Raw genomic sequence first — 16986 nt, 5'->3', positions numbered from 1 at the left:
AGAGCTAACTGAAAAGTTCCTAAGCAAGAAGCATGTTGGTTAAAAGCTTTGACTTTTAGATTAACAGATTTTTTTTTTTAATGAAGGAACTGGAGGCGGGATTTTATATATAGACCTATGTATGTGTATATACACACATGTGTGGACCGTGCTCCTAGTTCGTGCTCTAAACAGGATGTAGTAATGCCATGTTCAACATAGACTTCAGTCCAGGTAGAACTGGAATATTTTTGGTGTTTGTTTTCAATCTCATATAGTGTGAGTTTGTGTAGTTTGTAGCAGTGTAGTTTGATCTCGTCCCAAAGGCAGATAGGTACAAAATTGTTCCTTGCTCTTTTCCGACAAGAATAAATTGAGTTTGTTTTATGAACCACTTACACTGTTTTCTGGAGCACGTTTTCCTTAGTAATCTAACATTGAAATGATTCTTTTCTTCCTGTTTTTCTTTTAGATTGTGAGGTCTGGTGATGCCTGGACCTGTGCAGGGGTGTTTCCCGAGGAAGTTGCCAGTGATATGTGTACTGCTGAGCTGACTGCAGCACTTCTTGCTAGAGCACACCTGTCACGAGGATGAATGAATAGCATGGTAAGGGTGCAGCATGTCTTAAGTTTAAGGAAGAAAACGGTCCTCCATTTGTAGTCAACCTAGAACTGAAAGTCAGTACGCTGTTAATCCGTGGTTTCACAATCACAGTGCTTTCTGATTAGTGTTACTGTGGAACAGGCAAATCACAGGGCACTTGTGTTTTGATCTTAAAATGAAAAATTTGGAAACCTGAGGCCGAGCTGCTTACTCTGAGCTGTAGTATGTAAACTGTGTGTCGTGGATGCTTCAAAAGGAATGAATTTGCATGGCAAAAGAGGTATCCGTGTCTAAGTCTAATAAATATCTTGTTTTTTTCCAAGTTGCAAAATCCTCAGTTCAAACCATACTTGATCTCATTTGTGCTTGAAAATGCTGTTCAGGCAAGTAAAGGTAGCAAAATGGTTTCAAAAACGGGTATACATTGGTATCAAGTTTCAGTTTAGTTTAATGGACTGAATGTCCTTTAGGATGCAGAGTTTTGTGTGCTGCAATTTCATTTCAATTGAATTGTGAATATTTGCTGTTGCTGATTATATTAATATATAATTATTACCATGAGAGTCTAATCCCCTGAAACCATTGGTCACTTGGTGTATGTTCATTTAGCTATAAATGCTTTTCATTTTCCACTTGTGTTTTATCATTTAATTGCTTTACTCTCTACAACATCACTCTTTTTTTGATCTCCTGTTAATCATTGTTTGGAATGAGAATTAGCCCTTAAGCGAACAGTGCCCCAAATCTATCTTGCTTCTTTGTGTGTAGTGATGACCTTGTGTTGGACAGAAAAACTATTAGCTATCATGTTAGATTTTACAATAAGAATTGTCTTCATTATATTTGAAAATTACAATTTGAAAAAAAATAATAATAATCCAACACTTATATTGTAAATCAACAGATTATATTTTTGAAGGACCTCAGATTCTAAAAAATCCTGCTCTTCTGGAAGTCTAGTAGAAACCTTTCATTAAGAAAGTATAAAATCTACATCTCTTTTTCTAAGAGTTCTAGGCATGTTAAACTTCTCCAGTGAGTGAAGGGAATCAGGTTTGTAAACACTGCTTTTAAAATAGGAGTTGCTGTCCATGGTAGTGATACATCTGGGTAATCTGACAACCGAAATGGCATAAAGAACTGTATCCTCACTGACGTTGTTTGAGCCAGGCTGTAGAATGGCAGCAGGACTAAAAAGATGGGTAAGGAAGCTGCCTGTGATACACTTGGGAAACCAGGGTAGTTCTGCTTTCCATCCACCAATTCCATCCTGGGCTGTGTTTATTTGCGTATATGTTTTCCTCTCCAGAAGAGAGGGTGAGGAAGTATCAGGGTTGTTCACAGTCGTTTGGACAAGGCCTGCACATGCATTTGGGGAATGGGTTTGCAGGTTGCACAGCCACTCTTTCTACTCTTAGTTAAGACAACAGCAATTGCTTAGTTTCTACTTTGGGACCCACTCCATTTCCTCTTAGTAGAAAGGCACTTTATTCATTGTAGTGAACTGTATTTGTAAGCCTTAAATATTTACGTGTTTTGTCATAAAATTAATGAGCATCCACCCCCTTAAAAATCTCATTAAAGTTCGTCTTTGGCAGGTTGCCTCCTAAAGACTTGACAGCACTTTGGTGGCTGATCTGATCGGAGTGTCGTCTTATTCCCTCCTCCTTTCCCATCTGTTTGTATCCACCTCTTGTGTTACAAAAATAAACTGTTTTGGGGTAGGAACTGTTTTTCTTTTTTCCCTTTTAGCTTGGTGCAATGCTGTCCTGGTGCACAACTTCTCTGCAGTGAGTTAACCTGTGCTGGTTTCTGCTACGCTATCGCCACTACCCAAACAAGCTACTTGTATGGTAGGCTGCGTGCTGCAGTATGTGTGTAGCATATGACAATACAAATAATTGCCGTGCTTTCCTGTGTATAAACTGCGTTGTACACCTTCCATTTCTTTTAGTAACACTGGCACCTTGCTTAAAAGCAAAGGTATAAGCTGGGGGACTGTTGAGGTGAACAAAGGGATGGAGGTATGGAAGCTCAGAGGCTGAGGAACTTGTAAGGAAAAATGAGATCTGGTCCCTCCTCCCAGATGTGAACTGTACTGCTGCCAAATCATGGAGAGAGGGATATTGGGAAGCTTGTGCAGTACAAATAAAACCATAGCAGGATTTAAAAAAATCTTAAGATACTTCATATAATGCTGCCCTTTGTCTACTGATTTACTGTGGTCTGAGATGATACAAGGCACAAAGCAAGGAAAGTGGAGGCACAAACAGCTTACATTAGCAAATTCATTCCTTGCCTTCCTTTGAATGTGTTAAAGTTAAAATTCATTAAACAGCACTTTAGGGGTTGCAACCACCATTTAAAAATGCCTCTTTTCAACAAACAAGAAATAGTAAAGCTAAATGCAAGTATGATGATAACATATATCAGTGCTTCTTTGTTAGCCCTTTATTAAGTATTTGTCTGTAAGCAATTTTACAGCTGATTGCATTGTCATGTCTATGCAGTGGGCTGTTAGAAATTGGGGAAATTGTTGTTTAGGAACACCAAAACTTTCATACTTATTATATAACTCTGAACAATCATTAATCATTTTAAAAATTGCTGGGGACAGATAACATTATAAACTGCCCCTGGGATGTGTTTCCGTTTTATCAGCCAGCAGTTGTAAGTAAAAGACAGAAATGGTGCTTCTAGCTAGTTTTGTTTAAAACAGCAGGAATGAAGAAAAAGTTATCAGGATGTGAAATGCGTTAAATCATAGCAAGAAAATTCCTTTCATCTTGAGTATGGCTGTTGACTGTCAATAACTGAGATTAATGCTACAGGAAACAAAGCAGAAATGTTAAATATAATGACATTTAAAAAAGAGCTATAACCAGTTTATTGAAGGAAAGTGGTTTGAACTCTGTGAGCTTGGCAAATGGAGTTTCAGAATCATTTTAAGATACTTTTGCCTCATTTAAATCATCATAGGAGTAAATTAAAATATATCCTATAAATGAAATCTGGTCTCCTTCTATTATCTCCTCGAAGGGATATGCACACTCCTGATTCTTAAAAGCAACTCAAACGTCTTGACTGTGACCCTGAAATCCTGTATTCCAGAAGGTGCCACTCCAACAACCTGCTTGTCTGATGTGAATACACTGAAACAGGCTGCTTTAGCAGTGCGTGTTCCATTAACAGTGAAATTGAGCCATTTTCTTAAAGCTTTGTTTTGTCCTTTAGCTTTCTCCATTTCGTATCTTAAATAAGCATAGTTCCTGGCAATACTCGGTGCTGCTGCTTGCGGGGAAGTGCAGAGCCTCGTGGCTCCCTGCTGGCTGCCAGGCAGCCTGTAATATTTTAGTTCAGCCACTGTTTTAGTGGTATGGCATTAACTGGGATGCATCCCCTCTCTAGTTAAATTCTTACAAGTTCTGCAAAAATTACGTTTTAGCACTTCCAGGATCAGTTTGGTGACAGTTTGCTTGAGAGTTGAGTGGAAGATGGATTGACAGCTCAACAATGTAAGCCTCGTTGCTTTGGGGAACCTGGCCAAAAATGTTTCATGGTCCAGTGACCTTGGTAGAGGCAAAAAGGCTCAACAGCCCTCTTAGTGGGGGACCTAGAAGGAATTTTATATCAGAGATGCTGGCAGAGCTGTTGGTTAGAGTCTATGGCCAAAGATCTCTGTAGTTCAAGGTGCTCTGATATTTGAGCCCTGTATCCAGCTTCATAAATTTCTACAGAGCCTTAAGGATGCAAGGGACCATCTGTGCAGAGAGGCTGGCTGTAGAACGACCCTTGGTCTATGACTGCAATGAGCTTTGGTGCAGGAAACGTGAACTGGGCACCTCTGATCATAAAGGGCACAGTGCCATTTACCACTGGCATGCTGCTACCTCCTCCCCTTGCTTGAATGTTGTAATTACTCCACTAATTCCTTCTCCATTTATTTTACTAGTATCTGTAGCTCCTAGTCCTGTGTGTTCTGTACCAGTCCAACTCTGCATGCCAGTCTGAACTTGCTTTCATCTTGCCTGCCTTCCTGCCTAACACAGGCCATACAGCTTTCTTGAAATGATTTGGTGATGAGGGAGGCGTCTTTCTCTAATGCTCGTTTAACTGGGTGTAATGAATAATCTGTCCATCAATATCTCAGGAAAAAAAGCCCACCCTAACCTATGATTAACTGAGAGCAATAAACATGTTTTATTTTGAAAAGTTAAAACTAACAGATTCAAATTGGCTGCTGAGGTTGATTAGTAGAAGTAACTCATTTCTCTGGCAATTTCTAGCCTTTAGACACAAGTCTTTGAGGGACACTTGGCCTTTTTTGCCTGTCTGATGGATGAGTAGCTCCTGTTAATATCCTCAGGGTGGCTTTTGTGTAAAATAGGTATGTCTGTCAGCTGAGTGGTGCGGGGATACCTTGGCAGGCTCCTGTCATCACTGCGCTCCCCTCCTGGCAGATTTGGGCATCCTGTTCATCCTGGGAGCTGTCTTCGTGCTGATGAGAGGGACAGAGGAGTTTTGCCACTGTAGTATCTTAAGACTGACCTGTATCAAACAGTATGAAAGGTAATGGTGTGAAATTTCACTCATGTCCAAGTTGAGAAGCAGAATGTGCTCAGATGGGGGCCAAGAACTCTCAGAGCATAACAGAAAGTGACCCTTGGAGATGCTTGTTTGGGAGCAGCTTTCATGATGATGTGGTGATTACTGCTTTAATAAGAAAAATAAGTAGGCATATAACACGAGATGAAGAAACAGCAGCAACAAAGGGGATCAAAGAGAAATGACATAAAGGCTAACAACAAATGGGAGTGATAGGTGGGAAAGTACTATGGACCTTAAATCTGAAGAATATAGTTTTCCTGGAGCAGGCAATATATGCACTACTTTGTTTAGTAGCTATCCTTTTCTTTAGTGGTAAAGAGTCTCTGCAATTATTGTGGGTGATCATCGTCTCCACAACAGAAGCTCCTGTGAAGAAATAACTTCAACCCCGTACAGAATAGGAGAAGGTTTTGTATGTCTCTGCTCTTCAGAGGCTTTGTGCCCTGCTCAGAGTGACCAGGGGCTTGACCATACTCAGGGAGTCAGTGGGACTGAATGCCCTTGTTTGAAGGCCCCTTTGTTAATTAAGATTCTATAATTGCTTTGTGTTGTGTGGTAGCCTTGGTCTAATGATACTGCTTACAGCATGTGTCTTTGTTCGCTGATCTTATCTGCAAAACTGTGAGTTGAGAGGGGGAATGAATGGTGCAGGGGATTGCTGATGGCTTTTCGTGTAGGCTGACTCCTCGTGGACTTGCTATTGGAATAGCTCGTGAACATCTTCTGCAACCTTGTGTGTTAAATGCTGAAGTAGAAAATGGAACTAACATCTCAGGAGAGCTTGTGGGTGGAGTTTGGGCATTTTCAGTGTAAACTCTTGTGCTGTCATGATCTACTAGTGTGCGCTGCTTTAATTGTTGCAGTCGTTAAGAAACAGGCTCAGTTACAGGACGTGACCAACCACATTCTTTGTTTTCTAAAACTGGAGGTTGGTTAACTCACGTAACCTTCATTTTTCACAAAAAAAAAAAAAGGAGCGTACAAAATACCATGTGATGCTGGCTCTGAAAGTCAGCACAATATCTCTGTAGCAAGTGGTAGATGAACTGAATTTTCCTGGTTTTGGTGAACAAGGAAGGATAGGTGACATGGGTGATGCTGTACACCCAGAGTGATGCTTGGCTGTTTCCTGTGGGTAGAGCCACTGATCAGACTCAGAAATCAGGGTAGGGTTGGGATTTTTGTTGTTCTTTGGGTCTGGCTTTTTTTTTTTGATGTGCAAGAACTCAGTTTCACATGACATAGGTGAGTCTCTGTTACTGTTATAGTATTACTTTATAACTGTAAATGCTAGATCAATAAACAAAGTTTGCTGGCTTTTTACTAATCTACATTCAGTGTACATCCTGACTTTTTCACAGTTAGTAAAATATGTTTCTAACACTGTCTGTACTGCCTTATTGACTTAAATCCTGATTCTTTCCAATTTGAGTAAGGCAGCATGTGGAGTTAAAGGAAGAAATGTTTCACTGAGTAGATTATCAAAAACCAAAAGGAGAAAGTAGTTTTCCAGATGACTTGATCCTGCTATGTACGTCACTAAAAGTAACAGAAAGCTCCTAAGCAAATGGATGCAAGTTTCTGGATGACACAGCCTAAATGAACTCTTTCCAGAATGATGTTCTGGTAAGAACGAAGCCATCTGTACTGAGTGAGAATACAGGTAACGGGGGTCTGAGGTGCTTTTGATCCTGGAGTGGTAGTGTTGCAGCCAGGTGAAAACCACTGGATAAAGAACTTAAGCTTATTGATGGAGTATGTCGGGAGAATAACCCAAACTGTATGCGCTTTGCCAGTTTATTTTGAAAAGTTCTGTCTCATTGTGCTTCATATTACAGCAATGAATTAAGTTTCAATATTTCACCTGTTCATAGGGGAAGTATATTCAATGACTATGAGAGAGTATAGCACCACATCTCCTTGTTGGCTGAAATGTCTCAGCAATAGTTTTCCCTGCTGCATTTCACTCTGAAGCAAAATGGCTGCATCAGAAAGGGTTTCCAAATCCTGAATCTTAATGGTTAATTTTTTCTTGTCTTTTTGACTGCTCAGCGTATGTCTTCCTTAAATTAAATAATAATGTTTAAAAACCGAGCTACTGTAGGTTTAAAAAATGAGAGAGTAGTATAGAACATAACAATAATTCAGAATTCAGTTGAAAGTGTTATCTTCCAATTAGGTACCCCTCTTTTGTTTTGGAGGGGATTTGGGGGTACTATCAGCGGTATTCTCAGTGCTTGAAAGATTACTTTTCAGTAATCTGTGTAGGGAGATTAGTAGGTGAACGCATAATTTTCTGTGATCATAAAATACAAGAGCTTCGAATAGAGGCTTCAGACTCTTTGGGTCATACAACTTAAATTAACTTCTGTGTCGTCCCCCCCTTTCAAAATGGCTAAGAGCACCGTAAGGCTAGCTAGCAGGGGTTTTATCTATTGAATCTTGCTTACAAGGACTAATGAAGAGGAAATGGGAGCTTTTGTTGTAGGAACTGAGTGAATCTTACGGCTTTTATAGCAAACTATTTGTTGATTTAGTGGAAATTGTGTTTCACTAGCAGGGTAATTCATCAGCATCAGACACCAGTAGTACTGTATGTGCTAAAATCAATTTTTGTTGTGAGGTTCAGAGCTCACTAGAAATCTTATGCTTTAAAATAGCTTTCTGGGTATGACAGAGAAGAATCAAATGATTACCATAAACTGAAGTAAACAGACATGCTAAGACCTGTCAAGCTTTATCAATCAAAGCTGTTTAACAAAAAAACTTGGCCATTTTTATCCTTGTTGGTAATAAATACATCCATTCTCTGGAAAAAACTACTTGGGGAAATTCTTATCATGTTGAGCTCCTCTGATAGTACGGTGGTAGATGAAAAATGTCAGAACAGCTATTAACTGGAAACAGCTTGTATGCTGGCAAATGGTATATGAGTGCAACGGGCCACGACGGTCAGGATGCCCAGCCCAGCCTGGGTTTTTCCTGGCTGGTGCTAATGTAGGAGGTTCTGGTCCACGTTCCTCTGAAGACTAGTGAAGAAGACTACCTGTGATTTTATCTTTTCACAATACGTATGTGAAAGCTCTCATTAAGCTTGGCAGGACTGTGGATGAGACAGGGTAAGGACATGACTAGCTCTGTCCCACAAGTCTGTAGCTGTTTAAAATCAAAGCAAAAAAGCAGTTTCTGAAATCTGCATTTTTTCCTCAGAACTTGCTGTATATCTTCGTTAAGAGGAAAAATAAGAACTATTAGTGAAAAAGAAATTAACTACATGCTAAATCAGCTCTGCATATACACATTTACCTTATTTTGTAATTGCCCAAGCTGAGCTATTCACAGAAATAACTGCTTAAAGCTGAACGCCCAGGGCATAAAAATTACCCAGAGCTGGAAGTTAATAAAATCATGTAGCAAGGCAAAATAGTATTTGTGTTTAAAAAAAAAAAAAAAAAAGGTATTGATTAAACTTTACAGTGTATTGTTGGAATCGTCATCTTTAGATCCTTGCTAAAGGTTCATTCAGACACACCAGTTTTCCATTAATCACGCAGTCATTCCTGGCTTGACTTTCTGGAGACAGATATTTTGCAACGTGAGCTTCAGAGCTTATCAAAAACCTGGTGTTAGTCATGCTCTTCGTAATATTAGAGAATGTTATTAGTACTGTCACTTCCAGAGCAAAAATGTATATGGCTGTACCCTGGGAAACTTGCTTGGAAAATGACACATCTTTTTCTTCAAGCTTAATCAGGAATATATGCTTAATGGACCACTTCATGCATGCAGGCTCCATGAAGTTTTAAGCATGGGTTGTGTTCAGCTTCATTCTGAAAGATCTCCCCAAGCAACCATGAACACTTGGCACTGCTGTACCATGCTCTCTCCTCTTACACGTTCACAACATTACTTGTGTATTTCAGACAGGTTGATTGCTATCAACTAAGCCTGATTTTGCAGGTATAAATAATAAACTCACCATTAAAAATTATTCGCATCTTCCAGGTAAGTCACCTTTTCTCATCTGTGTCCAGATCGGATGCTTAGGGTATATCAACCCTTAAACTGGAAGATAAGCTTGCAGTGCTTCCGTAGGTTCCTGTATGTTGAAGAAGGGGCAGCGGCTCTGTCGGGAATGAATGCCAAGTATGTATCCACACACCTGGCTGTTGTGCAGATAGTGCTGAAGCCATATGGCAAAGTAAGACTTGCTGGCTTTGTCAGTTACAAGTAACTGTGACATATCTGTGAAGTACTACCAAATATTTAAAAGGAAAACATGGAGTGGGTTATCTAAACAATGCAACTGGAAGCATCCCATCCTGGCGATGGTCTGCGACTTTTACCAGAGCAATTGGAAAGCAGCATGTGATGCCTGTGTTAGGCTGGCTGTTAACAGACTTCTGTGATAACCATATGTGTAGTTAGGGTGACTTAATTTAAAAAAAAAAACAAAAACAAAACTATGGGCATATTTAAGACTTTCACGTACAAGATTTTAGTCTATACTGCTGTGAAGATGAGCAAAATGTGAGGACACCCAACTTACATGAATGCCTGTAAATGTTGTGCTGCTCTGACAGCTCTAAATCAGGAGAGGGATGACTGCAGCCTTGTGGTACTGCTGGTGATTGGAAGGTGCTGAGGAACATAACTGTTCTGGGTTAGAGCTAAGGTTTGTCTTCCCTGCTCTTTGTTTTTTGTACAGGAGAAAAATTAACCCCATTCTGTCAGGGTTCATTAATTTGTGTTCAGAAAGTGTCTCCTGACTTACAGCTGCTTACAAACTCAACCTTTTTATACTACCCTCTGCTGCACTGACCCTTGATCCCTTCCCTTTGTGGCCATACCTGCGGCATGCAGCGTACTGAAGGAGCACCGGGAAACCACAGGGTCCACTTCAGCTGCAGCCCAGGTGTTGCTGCTAGCTTTTGTGCTGCTGCTCTCCCAGGAGAGAGGGCCCGCAGCCAGAAAGTAGCTGCCTTGCCAGAAGCTGAAATGGAGAAGACTGAAAGGAACAGAATGCAGGCTTGTTTATAGTATGCCATAGCTTATTGCTTTTTGTTGTCCACATCTTTAAAGATGGGCTAATGGAGAAGGGGAACTAATCCCGTGGGTGTTGAATCACTTCTGATGGTGAGAAATGCAAGCATAAAATTGCAGTATAGCAAGGCGGTCTCCAAAAAATTTTTCTAAGAGTAAGCTTTTTTCCCCTACTGTGCAAAACAACTAGAAAATTTCTATTATAGCCATGCTCTTCACCTGAGTTAATAGCTTTATATCAATGACTGGCTTGCCTGTGTAGCCTTCCTCAGATGACAGAGCAGGACAGTATTTTGTCTACTTGAAATTTCACTTTTTACTTATGTTTCATAATTCTTGCTCTTTGTCATGGCAATAAGGAGCTAAAAAGGAAAATGTCATATGGGAAGAATGGCATTAGTACACACAGTACTCAATGTGGCCCAACTAGGTTAAATTGATTTTTGTTTGCCAGTGGTGGGTTCTCCTCTATATGCCCCAGTTTTTTTGACTGTTTTGGTTTTATGTTACAACTGATGAAATCTGACCATATGCTTGTTACTCTCTTCCCAACTTTGTTCCCTTTCAGTGTTCTCGGTTTGTGGGAGAACTGGGTCATGTTGTGGTTGCCAGAGAAGCAAGGGCAAGCTGCAGAGAACAGAAAGGGAGGGGAAGCTTTGCGCAGAGCTGGTGGGACAGCTGGGCCGCTGCTGAGGCAGATGGTCCTGGTTTGGTTTTACTTACCGTGCTTTTCCTTTTTACTACAGAACAACTGGCAGAAAATTCAACAGCTGAGGAAGGTTCTAGTTCTGTGCAAAAAAATTGTACCACTCTGAGAATGGATCATAATCTTATGCGAATCTGAAGGTTGAACAATGAATCTCCTTCTTCAGTACCTTATGGTGGCATTAACCACAAACACGAGCTATGTTTGTAGGCTGAATTAGGGTTCAGAAATGGCAGCAAGAACTGATTTTTTTCCTCCCTGTTAACCAGTAAAATCATAAACCAAACTGTTTGAAAGGTCTTTGTGCATATTGAGATTTTCAGTCATTGACCTTTAGAATGTATCATCCATATCTTTGTTTCAAAATTTCTTCCAAAGTTTTTTTTTTTGAATTTATTTAATTGTCATTGAGTTATGTGCTTCTTAAACTGAATCTAGCTGCAGTCTGAAGTAAGAGCCCAGCTCTTTTTCCCTCAAGAATAAAACCAACAAATGCTAGACTATAATATTGGCAACCACGATACAGAGGAACTCGCATTATCATCAGCTGTCATTCTGATCTGACAATACCGTATTATATTCTCAATAGATACTTCTGTGAGCAAACAATGAGTGGCATAAATGACTGTGCTGGTCTGACATGGGGAATTTGACTTGTCAGTCAGAGAAGAATAGGGCAAAAATTGTATACATGGCCAAAATATTTAGCAAAAAAATTCTTGTGCTCCTCCGTCCTGCAGAAGGAAGAAGGAAAGTTAAGGGGAGAAAGAGGCATATATTTAACAGATGGAGCAGGCTGCCTGGTTGTACTACCTCTGTCAGCACTGTAGTCTTCTGATAAATGAAGTGCCTTGCATTTGCTGCACAGCTGTGGATACTAAAAGAGAAATTGGAAATGCATGCTGCTCAACAGAAAAGCAATGATTATTTGTATGAGCTCTTCACTTACTGGGCAACTCCAATATGTGTGGTGGCAGGGCTGCAGCGTAAATGATTGGGGTTACATTCTTCTGGAGTAGACCCTCTTATGGGCTCTGACCTTCCTCGGCTCATTGCCTAGAAAGCAGTGCATTTCAGCAGAATACAGCCTCTGATGAGAGACACATTGCCAGTCACAGAGGAGTTTGGCCTTATTTAATATAGTCTCAGCAGAAATATAACCAATTTACTCGCAGGGCTCAGTTCCTTTAGAGTGGGTAAAAATTGGTCTTGATTACATGACCGTTTAGTGTACTTTAAAAAAAAAAAGTATCTTTCAATCAACTTTGAACATGGAAAAAAATTAGTATGCAGTTATCCCTGGTAACATGGCTGCTGTTCTGTTCAGCAGAAAATCTCACGAGTTATAGTAATTTACCTCTTATATACCTTTATTATATCTTTCTTATAACTGACCTTTGTGAGGAGGTGTTAGTTCTAGAGTACTTCAGCCTTGCTTACTGTCCTGGAACATATTTTCCTAGTGTATAAAATGGTCCTTAAAGATCTGCTTATCTACTGTAGTATAATAATATATGGAATTAGACTATTTTTTCCATTGGAAGCTTGCATCAGTCTTGTTACCTTAAATGATATAGAATACTTAGTAGTTCTAAACACAGCTGTAGCATCAATAAATTAAAATGCCTGCCTGGTTGTAAGGTTTATAGGTGCTTTAGGAAGAAGCTTTACTTACAGGAGGGTTATTTCAGAACGATCTTATATGTGATAGAATAGCACTTGGAGGCACCGTGAGGATCAGAGCCTTTCTGGTGTAGCTCTATTGCAGATGCAGTTTAAAAAAAAAAAAATAAAAAAAAAAAATAAAGAGCCAAGAGAAATTACAAATGGTAAAAAGCAACTAGGGAAACAGCTTTCCCTAAGTGGGGATGGTGTGGCATGTTGGCCATTGATTGCACATGAAATGGATTCTTAATTTGGCACTTCCACAGTAGCATAATAGTTTCCCTTCAGAGATAAGTACTTTCTGAAGAATAGACTTGAAAATGCTTTTTTTTTTTTTCTTTATCAGAAGAGGACTTTTAAGATGTCACTGCATTTTATCATAACTGGCCAGTCTGGAATGAAAAACACCCATCTGTAATAGAAATTGCTTGCTTCTGACTGTAGCACCCTCTGTCCAGAAACAGTCTTGTGGATGGTGCTGCTCACACATGGATCATTAACAAAGCATTCGAGCCGCTCTGACCTAACCCACTTTTGTAGGATTAAATGTGATTTAGAAATCACAATGTAACTAACTAGCTTTATAGATCATCTCACCTCAGTCGCTTTGTACTTGTATTGGTAGAATTAGGCACAACAGTAGACAAGATGATTTCCTCAGGTAGGAGAAAATTTAGGATCATGTCAGCAAAATGACTGCTTTTGCCAGTGAAGGAAGCCAGGAAGACTGGAGGGAAGGTGAATCACTTTAAGTGTAGGCTGTGCAGTGCATTTACTTGAAGATCTATCCTGTGCCAATAGAAATAACGCAGATAACTGTGCGGGACCTCTGCTGCCTGCAAAGCCTAGGTCAGAAAACTGAAACTAGAGGGGGGTGATGGAGTTCTAAGCTCATTTGAAATAGGCTCTTTGGTTGAAGGCTTACCATTATGGTTGCACATATCTTTGGGCATTTCTTGGGGTCTGTTTAGTAGAGACAAAGTTGGGGAGGGGGGGAAAGCGATTCCATTTCCAACATCCCCCCTTGTCCTCCTGTACCAGTGCATCAGAAAGCTGCACGGTTTGGTCAGGTCCACGCCTCTGACTAAAACAAACCAAAATCCTATGCAGGTTTTGCACAACATGTGCAAATCCCGGGCTGAGAAATACCACTGGGGCTTAGCAATACACGCAGGGCAGCTCATTTTCAAGCACTGTTTAGTTCCCTGCCAGTTTAAGCACCAGCATGATGTCTCTTCTCTGAGAATTTGGGACCTCGGGACAATTAGTATACAGCATAATGAATTTCATAAGTGAATATGGCAATATCAAAGTGAAAATAAAGTCGGGCAGCAGGTAGCATACCCCCAGCAGGTTTTCACCACAGCACCTTTTGTAGCAATGCTCATTGCTGCTGACACCTCTGCCTTCGGGGACATTAGCATCAGTTTTTGAGATCTTTTTTCAAAGACAAATTCTGAGATAATGAATGATTTGATCACATCTCTTTTACACCACAGCTTAGAAGTCTCAGAGAAATCAGTGGTGCAGCATTTGCCTCCGGAGCTGCAGTGCTGACAGCAAGGCTGCAGCAGGCCTGCAGCGGTGTTGTATCAGCACAGCAGCTTCCTCTGCTCACCAGGCTTTTATAGTAAGACCAGCAACCTTTTTCTTTTTTTGCCCTGAGTTAAATAAACTTTTGGCCTGAATTTAAATAGATTGAGGGCTGGGGGGACTGTAGCTGCAGCTTTGTCATATTTTCTTCTTTCAAGACTTTTTTTTAATTCAGTAGAAGTTCTGAGGGGGCTTTTTGCTGTATGTTTGACTGGAACCTCAGCCGACTTACCTCATCAGCACTTCCCTGCCTTCCTCACCTTTCCAGCAGAAGGTAGTGAAGTGTGTGGCTGGACAGGAGAGGGAAGGTGGCACCCAGACCCTGCCGGTAGCTCTGTGTTGGGCTGCAGGCACACCTACTGATTCTTGTGTTAAAAATTGCCATTATGTGAAAATCTCAACGCAAAATCAAGGAAATGTAGTAACTCGGGAAAGCAGAAGTGTTCTGTCACCGTGGAGTTCTCTAACTTGAATACCAGCTGCCTTGAGCAGCACTGAGCAGGGAGGTGCTCTTACCTCCCTGATGCCAGAGGGACTGCTTCTCTGAACTGCCCCCGCAGCAATGCGGGAGGAAGGGGTTTTAGTCTGGCCCCGGTTATCCTGACTACAGCTTCTTTTTTCTCTTAGGGATATTCACTGCATAAGATCTCTTCCTAACAAAATGTTTATTTTAAGCCTACACTTAGCGTAGGTCCCTTACGTGCCCTAGGTGGGTATCAGCCTTTGGGTGGGCCCCCTGCAGCAAGCTGGACAGTAGATGAACGCATGTCACTGCTTGCTATACAAAGCTTGTGCTTCCTTAAAAAAAAATAAGTAAATAAAAAAAACATTGCAGTAAAGAGAGATTGCTGGCTTCTCTTCTAATGGGAGTAGATTTTGGTATCGTTTGCCATATGGAAAGCGTTTAGTCTGTTCTTTAACCATAATCATTCTTTTATATAGCCTTGGCCTCTAAAACTCCTTCTGCCCTTCTTGCTGGGCAATCTAAAGGGCTTATTTATGGAAAGTTTTGTTTATAAAATTAAAAATTTTTGCAGAGAGTGCATTTTTAAGGCCAATAAATAGTTTTCAGGATGGTTGCATTTCTTGCAATATTTTTGTATGCTACATTACCTTGAACAATTCATAGGCACTGTATAGTAGAATTCTTATTTAAAAAAAAGACTGTAGTAAGTAATTTTTGTGTTTTTCTCTTAAAAAAAAAATATATATATATATATATACACACTTCTAGTATATTATATAGGCTTACCACTGAAACCTATGCTTTCCTTAACTGTGATTAGTTTGGAAACACTGCTTAGTAGCTGTTAGATCTTTTATTTTTGTTGTTTTTTTAAATAAACCTGCAACAGCAAAATTACATTTCGTTTCTTGAGAAGAACCAGTGCGTCATGCTTTCTGATTGAGTTTGGAGGAGATTTAAGCTAGTATATCAGCTGGTGAATCTGAGTCAATGATGCAATAGCCAGATGTCACTTTAAAAATCAAAATTTGCTGATGAGATACCGAAACCATGTTAGTTTTCTTTATTAATAGTACTTTAGAAAAAATTTCACTTAAGGGTCTCAAATCATTTTAAAGAAGTTTAAAAAAAAAAAAAAACACAAAACAGAACAACAACAACAAAAAACACAAAAACACGACCACTTTTCCTGCAATTAGAAAACCTGAAACATACAGTGGGGGGAACGGTGATTAAGTGTCAGGGTGGAGCAGCGGTGCATATATTTGTACCATTCCTGGCCCTGAAGCCACCTGGTGTGTAGTGTCCTGTGCACATGCTGCTGAACTCTGATGGGCTCAGAAATGGGGAGCTGGGGGTTATGGTGAGCCAGGGACTGTTCTTAAACATTGCTTTAGAAATGGAGGGCAAGAAAAGGGGTGAGTAATGGGATTTTGAGGTATGGCACCGCATTTGCATGGCAGGGAATATTCCTGGATCCCTAATCCTGTGGGTTCCCCTGTGAGAAGCTGGTGTGCCCTCACTGATGGGAGAGCCCGAGGGACTTGCCCACTCCACAGGGCTCTCGCACGTTGGGCAGTGGCTGTCACTGGGGCCTTGCTCATAGCCCTGCGCCCGTACCCTGCCCAGCACTGTGCTGCCTGATGGAAGGGGCGGCTGGTGGAACTGTGCCGACTGGTGCCTCCCGGGGACCTGGCCCAGAGTCTCTCATTGCAGGAGAATCTGTCCTTTACAGCTGAGCTGCACAGCAAAGGGAAGATAAGTGGGAGCCACCCTTGTAAGCCATTTCACACGGGCCATATCAGACCTCACAATGGGCCAGGACTTCTATTAGGAAGGCACACGTGCTTTGTGACACTTCATCATGCTATTTTCATCTATTTTGAAAATGGTCAAAAATTGGATTTTCCTTTGGGGAACACGAATTCATTTTTAAAAGATAGTCTTTTTTTTTTTCTTTTTTTGAGTGAGCTTTATAGATCACAATAAATCATAGTGACTGGTGATAACAAAATATTTGTTAGGATGAAACTGTTATATTTGATTGGACATTAATCATCTTTTCTTTGTGCTGTGGAGATGGGTTCCATGTAAATTGTTCACTAAAAAATACATAGTTGGTGTTGAAAATTAAGTGACACTTTGGATGGTAATATATTCCCTTTGAAGTAATAAAGATGGATGAGTCTTTTCATTATGACTGCTGGGATCTGAATGAGAAATATTTTGAGAACCTGACAAATACCAGAGGTTAGGGCTGCAGGCGGTGATAACTTATGGTCTGTGTTTTCACTGAAACTGTCAGGATGTGTGGAATGGATC

General features: G+C 40.4%; 1 protein-coding gene across 2 annotated transcripts in view; it reads left to right on the top strand.

The window, feature by feature from the left end:
• GRIA3 (glutamate ionotropic receptor AMPA type subunit 3) overlaps window positions 1-16986 on the top strand; it is a 403275-nt gene that overhangs the window by 60390 nt on the left and 325899 nt on the right. For both annotated transcript variants that reach the window (XM_040572878.1, XM_040572877.1), the window contains exon 2: window positions 452-586. The gene's annotated coding sequence lies outside the window, so the exon portion shown is untranslated. The remainder of the gene's footprint in view (window positions 1-451; window positions 587-16986) is intronic.

This window comes from Cygnus olor, chromosome 13 (assembly GCF_009769625.2).
Source record: "Cygnus olor isolate bCygOlo1 chromosome 13, bCygOlo1.pri.v2, whole genome shotgun sequence".
Taxonomy (NCBI): Eukaryota; Metazoa; Chordata; class Aves; order Anseriformes; family Anatidae; genus Cygnus; species Cygnus olor.
Note: the sequence above shows the minus strand (reverse complement) of the source record. Positions and strands in the feature narration are given on the sequence as shown.